The following is a 24502-nucleotide window of genomic DNA, read 5'->3' on the forward strand; positions in this document are numbered from 1 at the left end:
ATGTTCAAGCAATGGATGATTATCTCACTGCTAATATTACTGAGTGCGCCGTTGAAGCAGGGGGAAGGAGGGTTCGACAGGATACCGGCAAGCTATCGCAGAAGACGAAAGATCTGATTGAGTAACGCGCAAGCATCAAGGGAGCCCTAGAGACAAATTAGAACTTGCACAGCTATCGAAGTTAATAGAAAGGTCAAGAAAGCCGACATAAGGAATTTTTGATATGTAGAGAGTCGAGAATGCTCTGAAGAACGGTGGTAGCCAAAAAGCGGCGAAGAAGAAACTACGCATAAGTAAAAACCAGATGTACTTGTAAAGCGAAAAGGAGGCCAATGTCATTATCATTATGGATATGATAGTTAAAGTAACCAAAAATTTCGACAAAATGTATTCAGTAGTCAAACTAATAAGAACGTTAATGAGAGAAACAGTAGCGAATAAGGAATGCGTTATCCAGTCAGTAAGGAAAGGGGAAACAAAGAAAGCCCCAGCAGCAATGCAAAGTGGAAAAGCACCTGGTGAGGATCGGGTAACAGAAGATCTATTGAAGGACGGAGGGAAGATTGCGCTAGAAAAACTATCCACCTTGTATACGCAAAGCGTTATAACATCAACCGGTCCAGGAGCTTGCGTGACAGGTAACATTGTTTAATTCACGAGAAAAGAGACGCCAAGAACTTGAAAAATTACAGACCGATCAGCTTACTGTCCGTTGCCTAAAACATTTTTACTTAGGTAATCACAAATAAAGTCTGGGGAACCTAAGACTTAAATCAACCATATGATCAAGCACGCATTTGTAAAGGATTTTCTGCAATAGGTCACATTCACAGTATTAACCAGGTGATATAGGAATGCGTAGAATATAACCAACCACTACACATAGCCTGTATTGATTACGAGAAAACATTTGACTCTGTGGAAGCCTCGGCAGTCATGCAGTCATTGTGCAATCAGTCTGTAGAACAGTCTAATGGGAAAATTCTGGAAGATGTTTATAACAGCTGCACAGCTACCATAGTGCTCAATAACGTCAGCAATAGAATTAAAATAAGGAAGGGCGTCAGGCAGGAGACACGATCTCGCCAAAGCTATTCACCGCCTATCTACAGTAGGTATTACTAGGCCTGAATTCGGAACAGCTAGGCATAAGATTTAATTGAGTATACCTAAATAATCTGCGATTCGTTGATGACATCCATATCAATCTAGAGTTGATTCACTCGTAGTTTGGTCATATTTATTAGAAGCGTAATGTTTAGTAAAACACCATGGATTTTACAGCTTATATTAGATGACGCTTCTGGTGACTGTGGCGTTGAAAACACATGCAATTACAGCACTATTTCTTTCAGGCAAGGATTAGAGGACATCATTAAGTTTTTCACTTTTCCTTTCGTTTTCATTTCGTGCGGAGCAAGAAAGGAAACCGCACGATGGCAAGAGAACAGCGACACCACTAAGAAAGCACAAAAAAGCCACAGACGCGCTTTGTTACTTGTCATATGCGGTCTTAGTTTAGCCGCTCTTCTCTTGCTTATCCACCAGCTCGCCCAGCAATCCCTTCTTCTAACGTACAGCGGCACTTTCATAATCTTTCATGTTTCATAAGAAATAAGCTTTCATGTTCTGAGACTTGTTGTAGTGCGGTAGCATTGGCGTCAGGTTTAACGATATCTGCAGCACCTTGACCACAAGAGTCACGACGCCGTCTGAACAATTTATAAACGATGTATGTTCCCTGGGTGTGAAGGAAGCGAACCGTCAACGAAACCAAGGTGCACACAGGAGTGTTTCTCTCTTTTCTAGGTCATGGCGATGATCGATGGGAAGTTAGTAGTGTAATTAGTTTATCCCTGAAAGATAATTGATTAGAAACCAGAAGAAAAAACCACATGCCGCCAGCGGAATCCGAAGGCCGTGGGTTCGGATTCTATTGGCGGCATGTCGTTGTTTCTTCTGCTTTCTAATAAATTATTTTTCAGCGATGAATAATCACGCTCCTAACTTCCCAATGATAAACAAACATAAAACCAAAAAGAAAATAAACATTCCTTTCTATCAGCGGTTTTGGTGACTGTCGGTTTCCTTCATATGTATATCATAAGTCTATAACCAACCAATCATTTCCCTTCTTTCTGCTGGCTAACTTGTTAGGACTAGAGTTATTTGGCTGTAGTGAAAACGACTGATTGAAGTAGCGTGAATCGCAGCTTAGTTTCTTGCCACATAGCCGGAGCGTTGCTGCCACCGTTCCGGAAACTCATGGCGGCGAGATTTGCACAATGCGGAAGACCGACTGAGGTGATATCTATTCAGTACCATAGCCAGGCTGGGCCTCTTCAGCGTCTTCTTCTCTTTTCTGGCTCTTATGTCCAGCTTTCTGTAAGCACTTAGAAGGGGGCGGACAAAGGAGAGGGCTGCAATGGGCTGCTTTCTTTCCTATAAGAATGCAGAAAAATATATTAGAGAAAATCGGCACGGCCACGTCGTGCTGAAGGAACGTACTTACCCGTCGCATCGTGCCACGTTGTATCGCACGGACGCTGGAACTTAACGACTTTGCAGTTCGGAAGCAAAAAACTTATCGAACCGCATGTGTGATGATAGGCGGCTTTTATCGCTTACTTCTTCCCTCTCCAGGCGAATATATGTGTTTGCCTATGTTATGAAAATGTTGGGCGAGGCATAGGGTAAACACATGCATCGAATTCTTACAGATCCAACTACATGGTTTATTCATAAGTTTTGAGAACAGGTGGACTGGAAGAAAGCGCCAAATATTAAAAAAATGGAGTTCGGAAAAGTTAGAAACTGTTGTGATCACAAAAACGGAGCTTTAGGTCAGCCGCCTGGTCGCTTTTCTGAAGCCTGGAAAGCCTTCCTACGAGCTTGCCAGTTACCGACCAGTTGTGCTTTCAAGCTGTGTTGGAAAAGTTATGGAGCGAATGGTGTTCGCGGGGCTTGAGTGGTATCTAGAGAGCGATCCCCTTTACCCGGACGTAAAGACTTGGTATAGGGGGGGGGGGGATATTGAATCGATAGCGTCATCGACCTTGTTGCGACAGTAGAGCACGAAAAACATCGCCGCAGACTCATAGCGGCTGTCTTCTTGGACATCAGGGGGCTTACGACAACGTCCTTCATTTCGCCATTCTTGATGCACTTGACGACTTGGGTGTTGGTGGCCGATTCTACCTTTGGTTTGTGAGCTATCTCAGCGACCGCTCAGTTTAAATGTCTACGCCTCATGGAGATACCAGTCGTCATCTGCTTTACCACATAGCTCCACAGATAGGAGTCCTCAGCCCAACATTATTTAGCGTTGCGCTGATTGGCTTTGTGAGTGAACTACCAGCTAACGTTCATATCAGTGAATATGCGGACGACATACATCTGCACTTCTAGTTCGACGCGCTCAAAAAAGCGCGCGAGATTGTAGCGAGCCGTGGCATCTACATCGAGTAGCTACGGCGCCAAGGTTTATTTTTAGAACCGAATAAGTGTGCTGCGGTTGCATTCACGCGAAAATCCGTTTTCCGCTACACGATAACACAACACGGAGCGGATATACGTTATGCCTGAAACCGCAGACTCTTGGACGTTATTTTTTGACCGTGGTCTGCCTTTGTCGAGGCACGTTAACTTGCTAAAGAAAAGACTGGCTACGTTTTGCAATGGTCTTCGCTTTGTAGCGGGTATAAAACGGGGCCTAGCGGAGCACTCTTTACTGAGGTATACCAGACTCTATTCCTAGGCTACATTCGATACAGCCTCACAGTACTCTCTAATATGGTCATTTCGCGCTTGCGGTCTTGAGAGAGCCTTCAAGCGCAGGCTCAAAAAGCATGGCTTGAATTGCCGAGCGGCGTGTCTCACAAAGGCACGCTTGAGGAAGCACGTTCCTGCTCAATAATATTATATTTTTCACATGAACCACTTTGTGCGTATTTACGCCTAATAACCAACACCATTGTCACCCACTGACAAATATTCTGCGTGAGCGGCCGGATAGCTGTTTTTGAAGTGCATTCCAATGCCATCAGCCTCAGATACCATCCGGCTAGGCCCTTCTATATCATCCAGTCAAGCCACTGAGGGTGATGGCTCAGCCTTCGGTATGTCTACATGTTCTTGAAATACAAGAGAAATTCATGGTACCAACCTGTGCATTGAGGCAACTCAAACTGGTGTGTATTTGGTCAGAATAACAGAATTACGTTCATGTATGCAGTGGCGGATCTGTGTCACCAATGGCATTAGACAGCAGCTGTGGTGAGTCCCGATGGGCAGGTAACTCTCACATTCATTCTAGATCATTTTTAAACGTCAACCGCTGCTGAACTTGTGGCTATGAGGGAAGCAATTCGGCGCATCTGCGGGTATAACCTCAAAGGTGGCGTATATTCACGGACTCTAAGCCGGGGCTACAAATTATAGGACGGTTTCTACACCGCACCACCTACCAGTCTCTCGCAATAGGCATCCCTGAGCTCCTTTCATCTGCTCAAGAAAAAGGTCACAGAATAGTAATTCAATGAATCCCTGGCCACTGCCGTCGCGACGGAAAAGAGAAGACCGATGCCGAAGCAAAGACTGCTCTCAGCGATGGCCTCCGTACAGTTGTTCCTTTCTCTAGAAAGGACACCGCTTGCCTTCTCTCGAACTGTATGAAGAGTGCGACGGCGAGTTACTGTGCCCAGACAGAAACTCGGAGCATCCACCTGAAAAGGCTACATTCGGGTGTGAAATTTTCGGCACCGCATGGATTTCCGCGGCCTCATTAAAGTATGATACAGACTTCGTTTAGATGCTGCTTTTACGCGAAAGTACTTACACTTAACTGGGAAAGCGGACACCCCGGACTGTTCCGCTTGTGGCATGGCCAAGACTGTGGGGCACGTGTTAGTGGTATGTCCGGTATATGCGTGCCAATGAGTAATGTTGCCCGCTTCCTTGAAGCTTTTGGGCAGTAGGCCACTCTTTGAGGACTTACTGATAGGCCCTTGGAAGCAGCGTTGGCAAGCAGCCCAGACAATGAACGTGTTTTCGCGTTTTCTGATTAACGCGGGCCTCGTCTCGCATTTATGATGCATCAAATGCGCGTTCACATACTGTAATCACCTTTCTCACCACACCGTCATCCATCACCATCACTGTACTCTTTCTTCCTCTCCTACCCTTTCCCAGTGAGGAGTAGTTGGACAGATCTCAAGCTTCCTGGTCGACCCATCTGCCTTCGTTTCGTTAGTCTCATCTATTATCTTTCAATCCATTTTTTTTATATTTTCACAAATGGGCTGCAGAATCAAGAGGCTAGGCACAGGCCACAGGAAATCAAGCAGTGTCCAGCTGCAAAGAGCACGCGCGACTCACTTCTTCTTTGTCCTCAAGGCGCCGCCCGGGGACACCTGGCGGCATTATTCCCCCTCCCTAACCAAAAAAAAGGAAGCAAATACGTGGGCGCACTTGGAGCGAGCGAGGTGCCCGTTACTGCGTAAAGTACGGCTTCATACGCAGTACGAGCACGACCTCAGGCTGCGGTCGACGGCGCGAACTGGGCAGAGTGCCATAGGGGAGGACCTCATACGTCACATCCGTGATGCGTCGCAGCACTGTGTAGGGTCCAAAGTAGCGGCTCAGAAGCTTCTCCGACAGGCCGGGGCGACGTACCGGGGTCCATACCCACACTTTGTCGTCGGGGTGGTACTCGACGTTGCGAATTCGTTGGTTGTAGCGTTCTGCATCCGTTGCCTGCTGCTTGCGGTTATGTATACGGACCAGTTGGCGGGCTTCCTCTGCATGCCGGGTAAAATCCTCGGCGTGTGGCGCGAACACTTGGTCGTCAGGGGGGTACGAAAGCATGGCGTCGAGCATCGATTGGACTTCACTGCCGTAGACGAGGCGAAACGGCGTAAATCGAGTCGTTTCCTTAATCGCCGTGTTGTAGGCAAACGTCACATATGGAGGATCTGGTCCCAAGTATTGTGCTGTACGTCTACGTACATTGCGAGCATGTTGGCTAAGGTTTTGTTGAGGCGCCCCGTGAGCCGTTTGACTGCGGGTGGTATGCAGTAGTCTTGCGGTGGTTCGTGTGACTCAGCTGGAACACCTCGTGCATGAACTCACCGTTGCTGGAGTGTTTCTTGAACAGTACGCCACTGCGAATGCAAAAAGAGGACAAGTGGCGGGAAGAGTGTCGAGGTACGTTGGAAGCATGGCCCTCCAGGTGATCCATGACAGACCGCAGGTCAGCCTCAGCACGCTGCTTTGCCACTATGTTCGAACTGCTGATCACACCTTGGAAACGACTGTCATCCTCTGCGCTGTCATCAGCTTGCTCGACAGGTGCGCGTGAGAGCGAGTCGGCGTCTTCGTGTTTACGTCCGCACTTATAGGCAATTGTGTAATCAAATTCTTAAAGGCGAAGGCTCCAGCGTGCTAGGCGGCCTGATGGGTCCCAGAGATTGGTAAGCCAGCACAAGGAATGGTGGTCGGTGACCACTTTAAAATGACGGCCATAAATTTAAGACCGAAATTTCATCGTGGCCCATACGACAGAGGCACTCCTTTTTCGAGGTGGAGTAGTTGATTTCGGTGTGCGAGATTGTGCGACTCGCATACGCGATCACACGTTCCACGCCTTCTTGATGTTGAACGACGACGGCACCAAGCCCGATGTTGCTAGCGTCGGTGTGTATCTCGGTAGCAGCCTCCTCAGCGAAGGGAGCCAGCACAGGTGTAGTGTGCAGCCGTTGGCGCAGCTCTGTGGAAGCAGCCTGTTGCTCGGCAGTCCAGACGAACGGTGTATCGTCACATGCTAAACGGGTTAGGAGTTCAGCGATCTTGGAGAAGTCGGCGATAAAACGACGGTAGTAGGCGCACAAACCCAAGAAGCGCTTGAGCGTTTTCTTTGTAGTAGGAACGGGGAACTTGGCTACGGCGGCAGTTTTCTCGGGATCGGGTCGTATGCCATCGGCGCTCACAACATAGCTAAGATACTTGAGCTCTTTGTAGCTAAAGTGGCATTTCTCGGGTTTAAGTGTCAAGTTGGCCAACTGCAGGGCATCCAACACGGTCCGCAGGCATTCAAGGTGTCGGACGAAGGTTTCCGAAAACGCCACCACGTCATCTAGGTAAACTAAACAGGTTTGCCATTTGAGGCCAGCCAGAACAGTATCCATCATGCACTGAGAAGTCGCTGGCGCAGAGCAAAGGCCGAAGGGCAACACCTTAAATTCATATAGGCCGTCGGGTGTGATGAAGGCCGTTTTTTCGCGGTCACGTTCATCAACCTCAATCTGTCAATATCCGGTCTTTAGGTCGATCGACGAAAAATACTTGGCGCGGCGAAGTCTGTCGAGCCAGTCGTCGATGCGGGGCAGCGGGTAGAAGTCCTTTTCGTTATGGCGTTCAGCTAACGGTAATCCACGCAAAAGCGCAGTGTCCCATCCTTCTTCTTAACAAGCACGACGGGCGACAACCACGGGCTCCTAGAGGGCTGAATAATGCTGTCTGTAAGCATCTTTTCACCTGCGTTTGGATAGCGTCGTGTTCCTTTGGGGAAATGCAGTACGGCTGCTGTCGTATGGGGCGAACGTCATCGGAAGTGATGATCCGATGCTTCGTGACCGTCGTTTGCCGCACTTTAGAGGAGGATGCGAAGCAGGTTTTGTACTGGAGCAGTAGGGGGCGGAGGTCACGCTGTTGAGTCGCTGAGAGTCCGGAGCTAATATCGATGCGATCCAGGGACGTGTCCGGACGGTCCATGGCCTCGGACGCAAAGCACTCAGTAATATCAGCCAATTGGTCGGCCCACGCGACGGCAGTAGCTCGGAAAAGGTGACGAGGCTCCCTCGCAAAATTAGTTATCAGAAAATACTCGCAACTGGGCTTGTTGGTGCATATTCGTGAAAGACATAAGAGCGCAAACTTCCTTCCTTGTCCGTGTTGCCAGTTTGCGCTTTATGTCTTTCAGAATAGTAATCAGGAGTTCCGACCGACCATCACGGAGATGGACGACACTTCGGGCCGCGCAAATGCCATGTGTCAGCAGCAAGAAAAGGTTGCCCTCAGCGACTGCAGGTCCATCACGAAGCCCATCATCGCAATCGATGCTTGCAAAAACACTGGAGCGCGGCGGGATCAATACACTTTCAGTGGAAATATGAAGGGCGGAGCTGCGTTGCCGAACGTCAGAGGTGTCGTCGGCTTCCGCTGTCGAAAACGTAACGGTCCTGTGCCTCAGGCCAATAACAGCACCATTCTCACGGAGAAAATCTGCGCCAAAAATCTGGTCACGAGAACAGTCGCGGAGCACCAGGCAGCTAACTACGAACGTCAAGTCGCTGATCCGGACCCTAGCCGTGCACTGTCCAAGCGGAGTAATGATATGGCCCCCCCGCCGTACGGATCTGCACGGCAGAGGAAGGGGTTGTAACTTTCTTTAGAAGCGCTGTCAATTTGCCACAGATAATTGAAAACTCCGCTCCTGTGTCCACCAACGCGCTAATGCTGTGACCATCGAGAAGCACGGGTATGTCGAGGAAGAAGCGGTCCTTTAGTTCAGTAGCGGTCGCCGACATCCTCAAATCTCTATCATCGGATATCTGCGTCGTCTGCATCGTCAGGGGTCTTTACAGCGTCGATATCCAGCGACTACGCCCCCGGAGGTCGCTGTCCTCAGTTTTCCCGGCGAGGGCTGGGCGAGCGGTCAGCCGTCGCTCGCGAGGAGTTCTGCGCATTCGGTGAAAACGATGGACGGTGAGGTGACGGCGATCGGGTCTGACGTCGCGCCATGGACCACTGAGGTTGATGGGTCAGGTACTCTTCAATCTCACGGGGCCGTTGGCCAAACCGGGGCCTTGGAGCATCGGAGGGAAAACCCTGCAGGCCAAGCTCTCGATATCGGCACCGGTGGAACAGGTGACTGGGCTCCCCACAGTGGAAGCACAAACGCCGGCGGTTAGGGCCACGCCACACGTCCGCTCTGCGCAGGGATTCTCGATCACTCGGGATGCGCTGCCCTGGCTGCACGGAGTGTAGCAGGACGTCGTGATGGTTGGGAAAAACTGCCGCTGGATTCGGGCAGGGCGTCGCAGCACATCAGCGTAGGTCGGGCGGCAGTAGTCTGTCTGGTTGGGCGGTGGAAATGCCGGTGGATTTGGGGTGGGGCGTCGCAGAGCTTCATCATATGTCGGGCGGCAGTAGTCTCGGTTGGCTGTGGTTCGGCGTGTAGTAACGGATGCCTGATAGCTTGCTGCAACTCTTCGCGGATAACGCTCATAAGGGAGCTGGCCGCTGGCTGCGACGTACCACAAATCTTCACTAGCTCCTCACGGACAACAGCGCGGATCATGTCGCGGAGACAGTCGGTATTGCTGTTGAAAACCGGGAGGGACTTCGTAACAGAAGCAGCAAAGACTGGCCGGTCGTACGCGGTGGAACGCTGGCGGAGGACCTGCTCCATCGTGACTGCCTCCACTAGAAATTCGGCAACAGTGCTGGAGGGGGCTGCGCACGAGTCCGGAGAAAAGCTGTTCTTTAACACTACGCATTAGGTGGCGCAGCGTTTTGTCTCCTGACATAGCTGGGTCAGCCCGTCGGAAGAGCCGCGTCAAGTCTTCGACATACATTGTAACAGTTTCGTTGGGCATTTGCATACGGGACTGCAAGGCTCGTTCAGCTCGCTCCCGACGATCAGGGCTGACATACGCGGCGAGCCGTTGACGTCGGAACTCAGGCCATGATGAAAGATTGTCCTCACGGTTTTCGTACCACGTACGAGCATCGTCCTCCAGGCAGAAGAAAACGTTCCTCAGCTTGGCGGCGTCATCCCATTGGTTAAACGCGGCGACACGTTCAAACTGGAGGAGCCAATCTTCCACGTCCTCCAGCTGAGTCCCGTGAAAGCACTTTGGCAGCCGTGGGTTCTGGAGGGTGTAGTACGCGGTGCCTTGCATGACCGGTTGAGGAGTAGGCGCCGAGGGAGAGTCGAATGGCCTGAGCACAGGAGGCAGTCGGCCAGGCGGCGAGGTTGTCTCCAACAGCCCATGCTCAGAGGGCAGTCCAAGATTTCTGCTGCTGACCCGGTGCACTGGCGTGTCGATAGGGAGAGGTCTCGGGTCCTCGGAGTTCGGAGGGGTGTGCGACATATTCCAGAGCGATTAACCCGGCACCTCCACCACAAAATGTCACAAATTGGTTGCAGAATCAAGAGGCTAGGCACCGGCCGCAAGAAATCAAGCAGTGTCCAGCTGCAAAGAGCACGCGCGTCTCACTTCTTTTTTTGTCCTCAAGGCGCCGCCCGGGGACACCTGGCGGCTATATTCAAGGGATAAATTGCTTTAGGTTTACGTAGTATCTTCTCGCCATGAAAACGCCTCTTTGAAAGACACCGCATAGATTACAGACTTTAATTTTACGCGACAGCGTATACAGCTCGTTCGGCCGAAAAGCCGTCGGCGTTATATACTAGTAGTAGTTGTAGTTGTCGGCACTGAGTGTCGAAAATATTCCTTTCGGGTGTCCAGCGAGATATGTGAGGCAGGCGTCATGTTCTTTTCTTAAAACCAATCTTCATCATCCTCCCTTTAGCGCGCGGGTAGGTTTTACACCGAGATATGTGAGACAGGCGTCATTTCCTTTTCTTAAATTGTTCCACGGGTACTTAAGGCGTTGCGCTAACGGGCAACGGCGTTGCGTGGACTTTTTGGCAACGCTCCAAAACGTTGTCGCGTTCTCCTGTTAAAGACGAAGCTTAAGCGTCCTCTAATTTTTGTTCTTTTCCATAAGTTGTACTTTTGTTAACGTCTTTTTACTTATAGAAACAGACGTCAGATCACAAGAGGAAAATAACTCGGGCTAGAAATTGTCACTACAGTTTGCGGAAACAATGAACATTCAGGACAAGTAGAAGAATATTCTGGTACGCTGGTGAAGGTCGGCTTTCAAAGAACACATCTCTAGCCTAAAGAGAATACTGAATTGAGCTGATAATATAAACAAATAAATTGGCAGACCTGTAAAATACATCATGTGTTCTTGGAGACGCCAATGTCCTAGGAAATACAAAGATTCCGTCCATGTTGCAGTATGTACCTGTTTCTCATTTTAGACGAACGTTCACCTCCTTTATCAACATTATGTGGGTGCTGATCAGCAAGCACCATGCTGCTGCGTCAGTGGAATCACAGCAGTACCAGTGAGTCCGTACGGACGGACGGACTGACGGACGGACGGAGGAACGGATGGATGGATGGATGGATGGATGGACGGACGGACGGACGGACGGACGGACGGGCGGACGGACGGACGGACGGACGGATGGATGGATGGATGGATGGATGGATGGATGGATGGATGGATGGATGGATGGATGGATGGATGGATGGATGGATGGATGGATGGATGGATGGATGGATGGATGGATGGATGGATGGATGGATGGATGGATGGATGGATGGATGGATGGATGGGTGGATGGATGGATGGATGGATGGATGGATGGATGGATGGATATATGGATGGAGCGGCCCCTTTGAAACGGGGTGGTGGCAGTTGCCGCTATGCTCAGAATTTTTTTTCAATTTTATTTAACTGTGTTGTAATTATAATGTGGTCCGGAAATTCGCCACCAATCTTCCAATCGCTTTTTGCCTCTTTCACCGCAGATTGAATTGTATATAACGGTTGTTATCTCTAAACCCTAGGGTGTTAAGGAGATTGACTGCTTGCATCGACATCCGGATGTATACCATCACATACCGGTATGAGGTGCTCATCTGTTTCTACAGATTCACCACACACAGCACAGGTGTCACATTTTTCGTTAAATTTAAAGCCTACACAAAACAAGCACGAGAATAGGCGAATAAGATCTGGTCGCGTCGTTCAGTGAAGTGTTAACTCCTAAATATAATGCAACGTGGTACGCTTTAACTTATTAAAATGGGCACAAACCTTTTACGTGTTTTTTAAACAATTTCGACGAGTATTTGTTCAACTCATACGGGTTATGTCACTTTGCTCAATTACTAACACGCCGAGATCATTCTTAAATTTCACTTTCTGAGCGTTAAAGATGGCAAGGTGTCAATAAATTCGACACGAATTTTCGTAAAGTACACTTTGTCTGTATCTGTACTGCTCCTGCCCTGTCTTTGTACCTCGCTGCATATATTTTACATTTGTAATGAATTGAGTACCAACATAATACCAAAAGGCTCAAATATAATCCTATGTAGGCGTTATTTGCTTTCTCTCTGCTTGCGGTTTAGACGAAAGTGGCCCTAGACAGCAATAATTACAGGGGTAACGTATCAACTCAGGCTGATAAGAAAGAGATTAAGTGAAATTGAGGGCTTTGCAGGCGAGTAATGGATTAACTTTTTATAGTTTTACACTAACGCACGAAGGTGCCAACTTTCCTCTGGTAAACGCCTCCTTTGTAGTAATTTGGAATCGAACGCTCCCACTTTAACGGGATGTCACTTTAGGGAGCTATTTGGTAGAAGCTCCAACATAAGTTACATGTGGGCTGAAGAGGCTGCTCTTGAAAATACGGTCACGTGATGTAGACGGGCGCTGTCGTGGTGAGTGCCGCTGAGTTATCGTTTTCGGTTCTGCTACGGATAAATGACAAATGATTGAAGTATTATTTTTATTGCGCAACTGCAAATGCATATCAAAGTACACTAGTACAGCACAACTTTCGGATTTCCTCTTTCTCACATTATCTTGCTCTTTGAGTTGCGCCGCTCATCGAGCTTTAACTGTCCTTGAAGGCGGTATGCTGTTCACTGCGCAATCAAGGCGCAAACGAAAGAATGAAAGCCCTGTTATCCTCCGCACCAATGGAATCGGTGTGTCTGTGTATATGTCTAAGCGAAAATGGGAATACGCCTCTGCACAGTCGCATTACATGCATGACGCGAAACACAGTGAAAGCACTTTTGAAACCATTTCACTTCGCTCGCTGAAAATCTTGTGTTCGACATAGAAGCTAAGGTGCGCGGAGAGAGCAAAGACGTAGAGGCCGAATATAGGGTGGAAGACAGAGGGCATAAAAAATGCGAAGACAAGATGGATGGACCAGGCTTCACTTATCTCGTGAAAAAAAAAAACAGTAAGACAACAATGAAAATAGATGTCAGTATCGCACCTCTGCCCTTTTCGAGATGGCAGACGCGGGTTCCTGTATACCGCTTCGAAGTATCGCAGTTGTTCGGTTCTCTGCCGCAGAAATAAAAACAAGCTGCGTTCACTCTTGTGTCTGACTCTCGCCTTCTCTGCCTTTCATTTCACTCCGACATCGATTTTCGCTTTGGAGAGAAAGACCAGACCAGAAAAAACTACACGAGAAATCGATGGCGTTCCCCGAAGATATTCAGGCGCTATCATCATAGGCATAGTTGCACCTCAAGCGAAGCACAGCAAAAAAAGGTGCATGAATAATAAGTTTCTATTTTTTTGGACTAGTTCTTCTGCACATTAAAATAAAGAGCGAAGCAGGGCGATAACAGAGATCGCCGCTTTGGCTGATGACCGCGTGCAAGGTCTGCAATTCGTCATGATTCGTTGCCGTTACGCATCGAGGTATTTCCGGCATTTTGCTTACGGCCTTCAACACGCATAACTGCCTCAAATAAATAAAGAGCGGCCACTTTATTCGGCGCTCAATGTTTTGGAGGTCGGTTGAGGTCGTTGTCAAGCTTTGTATATCTTTTTTTGTGCATAAAGAAAAGGTATTGCCTCCTAAGACTGTCGAGTCAAATTTCGGTTCATATGAAACAGGTAAAGTTGAGATGCTAATGAAGAACTGGACCAGTTACCTTCCCTGATAGTCACCAGTACTGACTCTGAATGAAGATCGTGCTCAAAAATAAGACACGATTAATGAGAGAGAGAGAGAGAGAAAGGCAAACGGAAAGGCAGGTAGGTTAACTAGGCAGCGCCCACGGTTGAAATTTCAAGATTAAGGTACCAGTTTGTCGTAAGGAGAGACTAGGCCACCCATGACAACAAGGAAACTGCCTTTTTCTACACTCTGAAGCAACCATTGACAACGTATCAAACGGAGCACAAAAAACATTCGTTCAAACTGGCCCATTTATGACCGTGAGAAAATGTATCGCTAGAGAGACGACAAACAGGGACGACTCGCAGCCGCTCGAAAAACTAATTATTCGGGGCGGGTTCACCTACCCACGGAACATATGACGCAGCAAGAACCTTCACCTTTAAACACTGACGATGAAATGATTTTGTTGTACCTGCATTTTCATAATGAACCATGATAGCGAAATGGCCGCACCGGTGAAGCATATGAGACGATGCGCAGTGGAAAAAATTATAGACCTCCTTCACCCCGGGACGTCATGAAGATGCGGTGGCGCTGACGTCAGCAGCTACTTTGGCATGGTAGGCAAAACAGGTTCCGCCTGCCCGTGCCTACAGCAGCTACCGGCGGCTGCATCATGCCTGCGCACTCCAGAAGCAGCATATATCGACCAGCTGCGTCACTGTTTGATCCGCGCAGTACCATAAAAGAAAATTTAAATTAGCCTCAATAGCTTTCTCGCCGATAAATACTGCATTACGAAACTGGCTAACAGGGAATGGGCTGCGGTAGTAAAGCACGAAGTCTGGAAGTCGATCGGCACTGGCACTCAATGTACTTAATAGCATGCAAGTTACTGCGCCCATTCACCTGAATATCAGCATAGTGCGCCTGTAACTGCGCAAGGAATAAAAGCGCATATGTACCTGCACACGTATTTATCACTTTGAGCCGGTGTGCACGGGGCGCCGGCTGGTTCACTCACCCCTAAGGAATGCCTTCTTTTGGTAATAGCACAGCATGTTTTAATGAAGCGTTTTAAAACATTTATTACTTACTTGAAAGAGTTTCTTAATATGACAGACGTGATTATTTGATTCGAGTAGAAAGAAGTCATGTAAGTTCTTGCGCGGTCACGTTGGCCTGCTTAGAATAGCGTACCTTAAGTGTGCTAAAAGCCACGTGGTTTTTCATTGAGTCATGCATGTGTCATGTTTCAGGATGCAGTCCATGATCGCAAATCTTGTTTGGAAAGAAGCAGCCGCAGGCATACTACTAACAGACATGTGGCGAGATTGACAGGGGGCGCGGCAATGAAAAGTGTTTTCGTTATTTATGCATGCGATATGTAACTAAATTTGGGGCAAATATCAAATTGCTACGCTAGTTTTTGTAATGCGTTTCATTTTTAGCTATGCCTGGCGCAGTTCTTGGGTAATTATAATTAACAGCCTCGTAAAGTTACATCAAGGTCTTAAATAATTCAGTAGAAAGTGAGCGAAATTTTGTGTGCCAACATGTTCACAAAGCCCTGTTCTGTATATGACGCTATTAGTTCTTTTTTAGATGATCGGTACTTATGCATGGATAGCTACAAGAAAACGCTTCTTAAAAAAATAACTAACATATAGGAAATAACGTGTAGGAAAAAAATCAATAGAATTATTACACTCCTCATTTTCTATTTTGATGCGTTAAGAAATTACGAAGGTGTGAGTGATGCCAATCGCAGAAAATGTGAAAGGTCATAAAACGAACCTTAACGTTTATTTCCTCGTTTTTGACCTTTACGCTAGCGCTTGGTCGAAGAAATGCGGCATTAAACTCAAAGAAAGCCTCAAAGAAATCAAAGAAATTTCCTCACAATTTTCGACGACCAGACATTTAAAAAAAATTAATTTATAATCTTCTACTGAATATTTTGCTTTAATTTTTCATCACGAAATATAAGACCTCAGGGCTAAGAAAGAAAAGAACTTCATATATCAAACATTTTCACTAATTCGACCAGTTTAACAAGAGGAGAGAGAAATCGGCCTGTCTGGTGCGTGATTCCGCGGCTAAAAACAGCGCTTAAGCGAGACAGATGAGAATGGGGACACGAAGCTGCCCCTACTTTTCGCACAGCGCGGCAGGCACGTATGTCAGCTAGCAGATGGTGAGCGCACGTCTGCTCCGCCAAAAGATTGGTTTGGTTTAACGTCCCGAAGTGACTCAGGCTATGAGAGACTCCGTAGTGAAGGGCTCCCGAAATTTCGGCCACCTGCGGTTATCTAACGTGCATTGACATCGCACACTACACGGCTTCTAGAATTTCGCCTCCATCGAAATTCGTCCGCAGCGGCCGGGATCGAACTTGCATCTTTCTGGTCAAAAGCCGAGCACCATAACCACTCAGCCACCACGGCGGCGCTCCGCCTAAAGAACGCCAGCACTTATTCTCACTACTTTCGCGAAGTAAAATCATTATGGCTAGAGCAGAGTGCCAAAAACTTCTTATTTTATTCAATGCCTAGCGTAGAAATCGGTGGCACAAACGCTTTCCGTTTACTACTAACCACGCGTACAATACACAGTGGCGAACAATTTCTCTGAATACGCCCCACGTGGCCAACGCGAGCTCGTGTACTTCGACAAATCACTAAGTTGAAAGCATCGACCACTGCTGTGATTCGCAGAAACTGTAAACGCTCCTACTAGCCTTGAAAACCCGCACTCAACACCTGTCCGCGACGCCACTTCCTGGCCTTTTGCCTACCGCGAGCCCGCTAGAGACTGCAGCGCCACCTCGTTTTTGTACAAAAATGCAGTAGGTCTATAGAAGGGAGCCATATTAGACCAAAACCGGCGTTAATCATTGAATTTCTTTTTTCACTGACAGAAACGGACAGTGTAATACGAGGCCTATGTCGTTCTACTGCTTTGCACAAGCTCGCGAGTTGGACCCCGCCGCAGTAGCCGTATTTCTATAGCGGCGAAATGTGAAGACATGCATGTGCTCGCTTTTTGTGGAGAGTTAAAGAGCCGCTGACCGAAGATGGTCGCAATTAATTTAAGCTGGAACCATGCATGACGCAATGCCATACAGTTTGCAGCCTTATTTTGCTACCTAAAATCTCAAGCAATTTATTCTTGTCGGTGCACAAGCCTGTGGGAAGCGGGAGGTGTGCACATATGAACAGCACATGTGCTGTAAAATTTGAAGATTCCTCGCCGTATTTGAGAATGGGCAGATTGGGAACAGCCGCAATAATCTGTTTTCGGCTTTTTACTGTTGATGTGAGCTGCTGCAGAGGTTTACCACGAGAATTCATGCACCTTCTTCGCTCTTAAGGTCTTCCTCGCATTGCAGCTTAAATATATTGTTATGAAGACGAAGAAGAGTGCAGTGGCGCGGGACGGAGTGCACGCGCTAGGCCCTTGAGCCATTAAATTATATCTCCATTCTGTCATCATGTCGTGCTTTCCTTGGCTTGCCACCACGTAACAATATTGTGCATTCATCACACCTGACGATGTATCTTAAAAACTGGGAGAAAAAGAAGAAAACAACACCTATTCTTGGTCACGGTAGGCTCAATTCTTCGAAAACGACTACACATTCCGAATTAACATAAACGTTACAGAAAACAACCGAAATTGTGTGTGATGGTCGCAATCGCCAAGCAGAGTAGTACAGGCGCGGTATGTAGAAAAACTAAGGGTCATCCTTGATAAGAGCGCTCCTTTCTATAAACACGAGACGCCGTTTTAGACTACTTGCTGTAAAAATACGCATAACAAGTTAGAAAAAAAGCGCGCCAAAATTTTTAAGTTGTCCCCATCACGCTACGTGATTTTAGCAGTTGCTCTTCCAATCGTCGCTGTGCATAAGCTTTTGGGAGAAACCCGTAATTAATATCAGTATCTCGCATTGATGAGGATTTTCCTTTAGATCGAGGCCTTGGCTGGGGACTGACTGACCATTTTAATCACAGTTTAATAACTGTTGTGCAAATTTTACAGTTTCCTCCCCCAAGCACGAGGTCCGTAGCTTGATGCATTTAAGGATAGATAATGCTATGCGCCCCACATATTACTGTATTTTGACTACTTTTAGAAGAACGCCTGCTTCTTTCCGACGTAAGTGATTGCGTGCCAGCGTGCTTGATGGAACCGAGGGCACTTCAGCGCACGAGTGCTGTTTTCCAGCATGTATTTACTTTTCAACTCAGCTTTAATCCGTTTTCTTTGGCCTCACCTTTCTATGAATTTGTGTGCTGAGTTAAACGAAAAAAAGCTCGGCGATTGTTCGAGCTAGTAATTACCATCCTTTGAACGACACTGTTTTCGGCGTCACCCCAAAACACAACCACTAACTTTTAATTGTTTTGCAACCCTTTACTATGTTCCTCAGAACCATAGGTCAGCTTGTGCAGGAATGTGTAGGCGACACCGAATGCAAGAGGAGAGGAATTTCACCTCATAAGTATGCAAACTTTTTGCAAAGGCTCCACAAGGACTTTAAATGAAGAAATGAAGCCGATTATTGAGCTCTTTCAATGTTATATGATTAACAGAGGAGAAGGGGCGGAAGGCACAAAGCTGCGTTAATGCAGGTGCGTTAATGCAGCATGCTGTGCCCCTCCGATGGAACGGAGAGCCGAGCATTCATCACGTTATCCTAAAGAAAGGGCGCACGCACTCGAGAGAAATACGCGCATAAACATTTGGCAAGTAACAGAGCCTTACTACGCCACTATGGCATGAAACATAAAACGACAATTTAGTATAGCGATGCTCAAAAAAATGTTTTACGAAAAGCATGCGTAGACTCAAAAGGAAAAAAAAATCACATTTGTGCTATAATCATGGTATTCTGGTTTTGTGCAATAAAACAATACGAAGCATTCTATAGAGCTCACATTTTGAAACTTCTGGTATACTGTTAATATTTTCGATGTTAATGAAATAAAGTACTGAACAATACGTAAGCGATTTTACTGTACTGAGAGCGGTCGCAAGGTACGCAATTAATAGATTCAGTGTCGCATATCAAAGGCGCAAACTGAGGAAGTGAGAGACCCGACAGTTTGACTAGATTCTTAGATAAAATGAGATTTTTATACACAAAATATTTTAATAGAACTAGCACTATGGTTTTTTATGAAATTGAAATGTCGTAAAATGGCTGATCTCGTTGCCAGTATAATATAAACAGAACAAATGGTCATGAAATTTCAGGTGTGTGTGCCGCAATGCTTACGGTAGCAAAGAGCGCGAATCAATATAGGTGATCGCCGCCGGTACAGTTTCTAATAAGGCACGTACTTGCACGAAGAAGACCGGAAACAACGAAGAAACATATACGACATGTTGTATGTGTTTGTACGTTGTGTTCTGCCTCCTTCGTGCAAGTACGTACCTTAATATGAATGAACCAACTCGCGCAACAAGAATTATAATTTGATAGAGTTTGGTTAGATAGGTTGGCTTCACCGTATCACAAATATCTGGCGCGGAAAATGTGCACAAGAGATTGAAAGCCACTTTCAAGCTAAAACCACTTTCCTCTCGTCACAAAATTTCACAGCACTGGCGATCACAGAAAGTGTCCATGGCCGCGCTGCCGAACTGCATCTGCGCATGGAAACTGGTCACGCTCGTTAAGAGAATCGCCACTTACAGGGGTTTTGGCGCTGATTTTTATATGTCGCAAGCCCAATAAAATAACGAGTCTTGAATACTGCGTGGCTTCTTTGCACTTTTACACACGATATTAAGAGGATCCACTGTGTGTTAGATATATCCAATAATTCGAAATAACGAGGCACAATATATCCTGGCTTGAGTGTGGCACGGTGCACTCGCTATTGGGTTCGCTGTTGCTGAAGTACTGTATTCAATTGCTTTCTGTTCGTAGTTGCTCCCGAGAGCGTGAGAATATATGGTATGGTAGGCAATATAAACCCACAGTCACGAAAAACCTTCCCTCCAGTAAGAAATTTGTGGTGATGATGCCATTAAATGCCGTTCATTCTGTTAATTGTCCTTTTATTTTGTTATTTACAACACAAGTACAGACAGTTGACAGTCAGCACTGCCTGGTTTTCGCTATCTCCGAACAAAAGGCCGAAATTTGCACTGGGTAATCTATTTTTAGTCTAGAATAATATCGCTCTTCTCAACACAAATTTTCTTCGTTTCTTAGATGGTATATTACTAATTTAACGTTTAAACCATCCAGCTTTAATTTGTGTACTTCGAGCGAAGCATGTTCCGGTGCAAGAAATTTTTGCTCCTCTCGCAATTCTCTTGAAGACTCGCTAGCTCCTGCATACACTTTTAGAAACAGTCAAAAGCCTCGATGCTGTTGAACTGTATAACATTATTAGCACTCGTTATAATCGCGAATAATTGTCTCCTGTGTGTTGTTTGCGCTGCAACGATTTTTTCTGTAGCAGGCGACTTTCTACCGCAGACCCTCTTCGGCAAGCAAAAGCATATTTGAAGTCAGTGTGCAGTTGGGGTAAGATATTGCTTTTCACATGCCGCGAAGCCATCTGCGTCGGCACGCGGCACCAAAAGGTAGAGTTTGTTTGTTTTGTTTTCAAACAAATCGCATTGTTCGCCCATACGAAACTTTACATCTCCATCCTATCAGGAATGTTTCTTACGACACAAGGTTCATTCTTTTTGCCCTTCGCGCCATGCAATTCAACTTGTCTGTAAAGGAAGGCGCCAGACAACACTGGCAAAGCGTACTGTGACTTCCCCTATTTGTTTCCGTCACGTGTTCGCCCACATTTCATGAAAACGCGTGGCAGTCACCACTTCACGGCGTACCGCTTGCAGTCAATATCTCTGCTCCGTCTCATACCGTGCGCCAAGCGACGCTGTTGTCCTGGGATACCACTCACAATGTCTGCACATCCACCAATACGGGAACCTCCCAAATATTTTCCTGCCTCCAGTTCTTTTTTATAATGTTTCTTTTACTGTCGATGAAAGCATGTCGTTTACTACATGAATCAAGGAAGTGTTTGCTGGTCTTCCACTGCATGTTCACAGGTTTAGTTCTCCTTTGGGGAGGTGGAAAGAAGGCATCGAGCTCTCAACGACAAATTCTGTCGAAGACAGGTACTGTCAGGGTAGGAATTTCATAAATCAGGAAGTCGTGCTTCCTGCTATACTGTTTTGCGCGTCCTTTTTTGTTACTTCACGTCAGCAGCGCTGTTTTGCTCCTCTCGCCCCTGTGACGTCGAAAGAAAAGTGCAGTCAACACCATGGCATCGTTGGTTGCTCACTTTCCTTTCGTTTTCTGCAAATGTAGCAGAAAGCTGTCAACGCAGTAGAGTGTGGTGTTCCGAATAAAACCGAGCGCTATAATTTTCGGTTCCCACGAAACCCCGACGCAACAAGGTAGAATTTTGCTTTGCGAAACTTGAATTGCTTTAGGGACCTTACACATGCTAACTTCAGCTCATGATCCACATTTGTTCGTGCCTCAATTGAAACGTGTGTTCGTTTCTTAACACAACAAAAAGGACGCATAAGTCGAGACATGGACAAATACAATGAGGCAATCTATATGGAAGTGTTCTTCCGCTGTACAAAGCGGCATTTAGTAGTGTTCTGAAGTGTGTATGTCGCTGATTTCCTGTGTCTGCTGCCCTTAGATTTTCCCAGTATCTTCCAGCGCTAGCAGCAGAGTGCTCAACGCACAGAATCGCTAATATAAGGCTACTAGTGTAGGACAGTGTCGGCATGAGGCAGCATGAAACATGCCTGTTGGTTACGGCGCTACATGACCACGCTGCAATCTAGTATCAAGTGTTTCTAGAACAGCGCCGTCTCCAAGTTATGATGTTTGGGGAGGAGATACAGGGTATGGCCGATGGCGCTCTCTTTGAGGAAACTCTCACCAACACATAATAAGATTGTAACATGCAGGCTCCAAATTTTTAGCTCAATATTGCCGCGAATATTTGCAGTGATTGTTCAATCTTCAAATCTACCTCCACACCACTTTATCGCTTTGTTTGCGAAGCAAGACGCGACTAGATTTATATCGATTGATCGCAGCCTGGCAGAGCTGATTCTATGTTGTTCCGGAATGTTCTAGTAACTTTGCGCTCTTTATCTCCAAAGTTCGCTATCAGCTTTAAATTGAGCACGGCCGACAGCGGCGGGCATTGTGTTCGACGACCGCCGAGCATGCTTGTCGCTTCGCCGCCGCCGAGTGATTCAGTCCATTTTGGGTGCAAGTCAACCCGATGAACAGTTTTCTTTTAGAAGACCCTTTTGTCCGTCTTCATCGCTGCTTCGACTGGATGGATGGATGGATGGATACGGCTGAACCCTTTACATCGGGTGGTGGCTCAAGCCACCTAGCCATGTCTTGTGAAATTTTACTCCTGTCTTGCTTTTAGCCACCAATCAGATAACCTTCGCTTGGTTACTTCTAACCTCTTAAAATCCACTTTCCCTTCACTATCCCTAAACCCCAATGCCTTGGGTAAGTCAGCCCCGCTGCCTTCCACTGTAGGGTGAAGCCCTTTACAGAAAAGTATCAAGTGTTCAGCTGTTTCTTCCCCCTCTCCGCACGCAATGCACAAAGTGTCTATCTCCTGGCACCTGACTCTATACGTCTTAGTCCGCAAAACTCCAGTCCTGGCCTCAAACAACAAAGAACTTCCCCTGCAATTAGCATAGATATTTTCTTTGACAATTTCCTGTTTAAAGGTCCGGTATGTTTCCAGTGCCAATTTCGTCAGCATCCCTGTTTTCCACAAGGCTCTCTCTGTTCCTTTAACCTTTTTTTTAACCGATAATTGCTGATTTGCCCCCTTACTGCTGTCCAGATATTTGCTTGTCAATGTTCTAGTTCGCTTTCGCCATTTCGTGTCAACATTCTTTATATACAGGTATCTGAAAACTTTCCTAGCCCACCGCTTTTCCTCCATCCTTCTCAATCGTTCCTCAAATGCTATCTTACTGCTAGCCTCTCTGCTCTCGAAAGACGCCCATCCCATATCACCCTGTACCCCCTGATTTGGTGTATTGCCATGTGCTCCCAAAGCTAACCTCCCTACTCCCCGTTGCCTAATTTTCAGCCTTGCCGTCACCACTACGTGACATCTGGTGGAGGTGCGGGGTAGCCTTCCATGTTCCGGACGCCCCCTTCAAGTCGTGAAGCCAGCCCTCAGCGATTCGCACCTGAGGACGAGCCAGCCGACGTCTCCAGGGAGAGGATCCTGAGTTCGGGAAACTGCCGGACCGCACCAGACAGCGAAAAGACGCTGCTACGAGCACCGCAACCTCGCCAAAGATGTCGACACCGATCATACTACAGCAGCCGCGGGTGCCTCCAACTTTCAATGGATCCCTAGGCGAAGACCCTGAAGAATGGTTGGACCAATTTGAGCGCGTGGCGTCATTCAACAAGTGGGATGATGCGGAAAAAAATGAACACGTGTTCTTCTCATTGGATGGGTCCGCACGCACGTGGTACGAAAACTACGAGTCGTCCCTTACGACATGGGAGCTATTCATGAGAGAACTATTGAAGGTATTCACCAGTGTCGTGAGGAAAGAAAGAGCCGAACGACTCCACGAGTCCAGGATCCAGCTTCCGATTGAGCCCGTCCGCGGTTACGTCGAGGAGATGAAGCGCCTATTTCGCCGCGCTGACCTCGGGATGACCGAGGAAAAGAAAGTTCAGTTTTTAAAGAAGGGCGTAAAAGAACAACTCTTTGGCAGCCTCGTCCGCCAGCCGCCAACAACAGTCGAGGAATTCATGCAAGGAGCCTGCACGACGAAGAAGACCCTCGACGTCCAAGCTCGGCAGTACAACCGCCCTTCCTCTGCCTGTGCAATCCGTTCGGACACGCCGGCCACCCCCAGCGACAGCTTGCGAGAAGTTATCCGCGAAATCGTCCGAGAGGAGCTACGCCGATTACTGCCATCCTCCCCACAGCCACAAGCAGCGACTCTGATGGACGTGGTACGGGAAGAAGTGCAACAGGCACTTGACACCCCGACGGACACAGAACCCCAGGCCGTGACCTACGCCGCTGCAGTAAGGACTGCCCAGCCTAAACGACAACCTTCCCGTCTTCCCCGAAATGAGCCACTTGTTACACAACGCCGCCTCCCAGCCCCCGCCCGCCCAGCCTATGACCGACGCTCAAGCCCCAGGAAATGCGACGCCTGGAGGACTTCCGACAACCGGCCGTTGTGCTTCCATTGCGGTGAGGCCGGCCATATTCTTCGTCACTGCCCGTACCGACGTATCGGTCTTCGAAGATTTGCCGTTAACGCCCCACGACCACGCTTCGGACAACGTCCGCAGGAAATCGACGAGTACCTGCGTCGAGAAGAGTACACGCCGATCCGCTTTTCGCGCTCACCATCGCCGTCAACCTCGCGCTTTGCGTAGCCACGCCGCAGCTACGCAGCCGCGTACGATGAAGGTCTCCCAGCCCCCGTAGGGGAAACTAAAGGCAGCAACCTCTGGAGGTGAGGTTGCTCACGAGCGAAACGCCGAAGATCCTCCACCGACCACGCCCCATGAAGACGCTGCACGCGCGACTCCGCATCAAGAACCGGCACTCGCTGCACCGACGCCGCACACAATGAGAAACCCCACAACGACGCAGGCTGCCTTGAAAACGACGCCGC

This window comes from Amblyomma americanum, chromosome 3 (genome assembly GCF_052857255.1).
Source record: "Amblyomma americanum isolate KBUSLIRL-KWMA chromosome 3, ASM5285725v1, whole genome shotgun sequence".
NCBI lineage: Eukaryota > Metazoa > Arthropoda > Arachnida > Ixodida > Ixodidae > Amblyomma > Amblyomma americanum.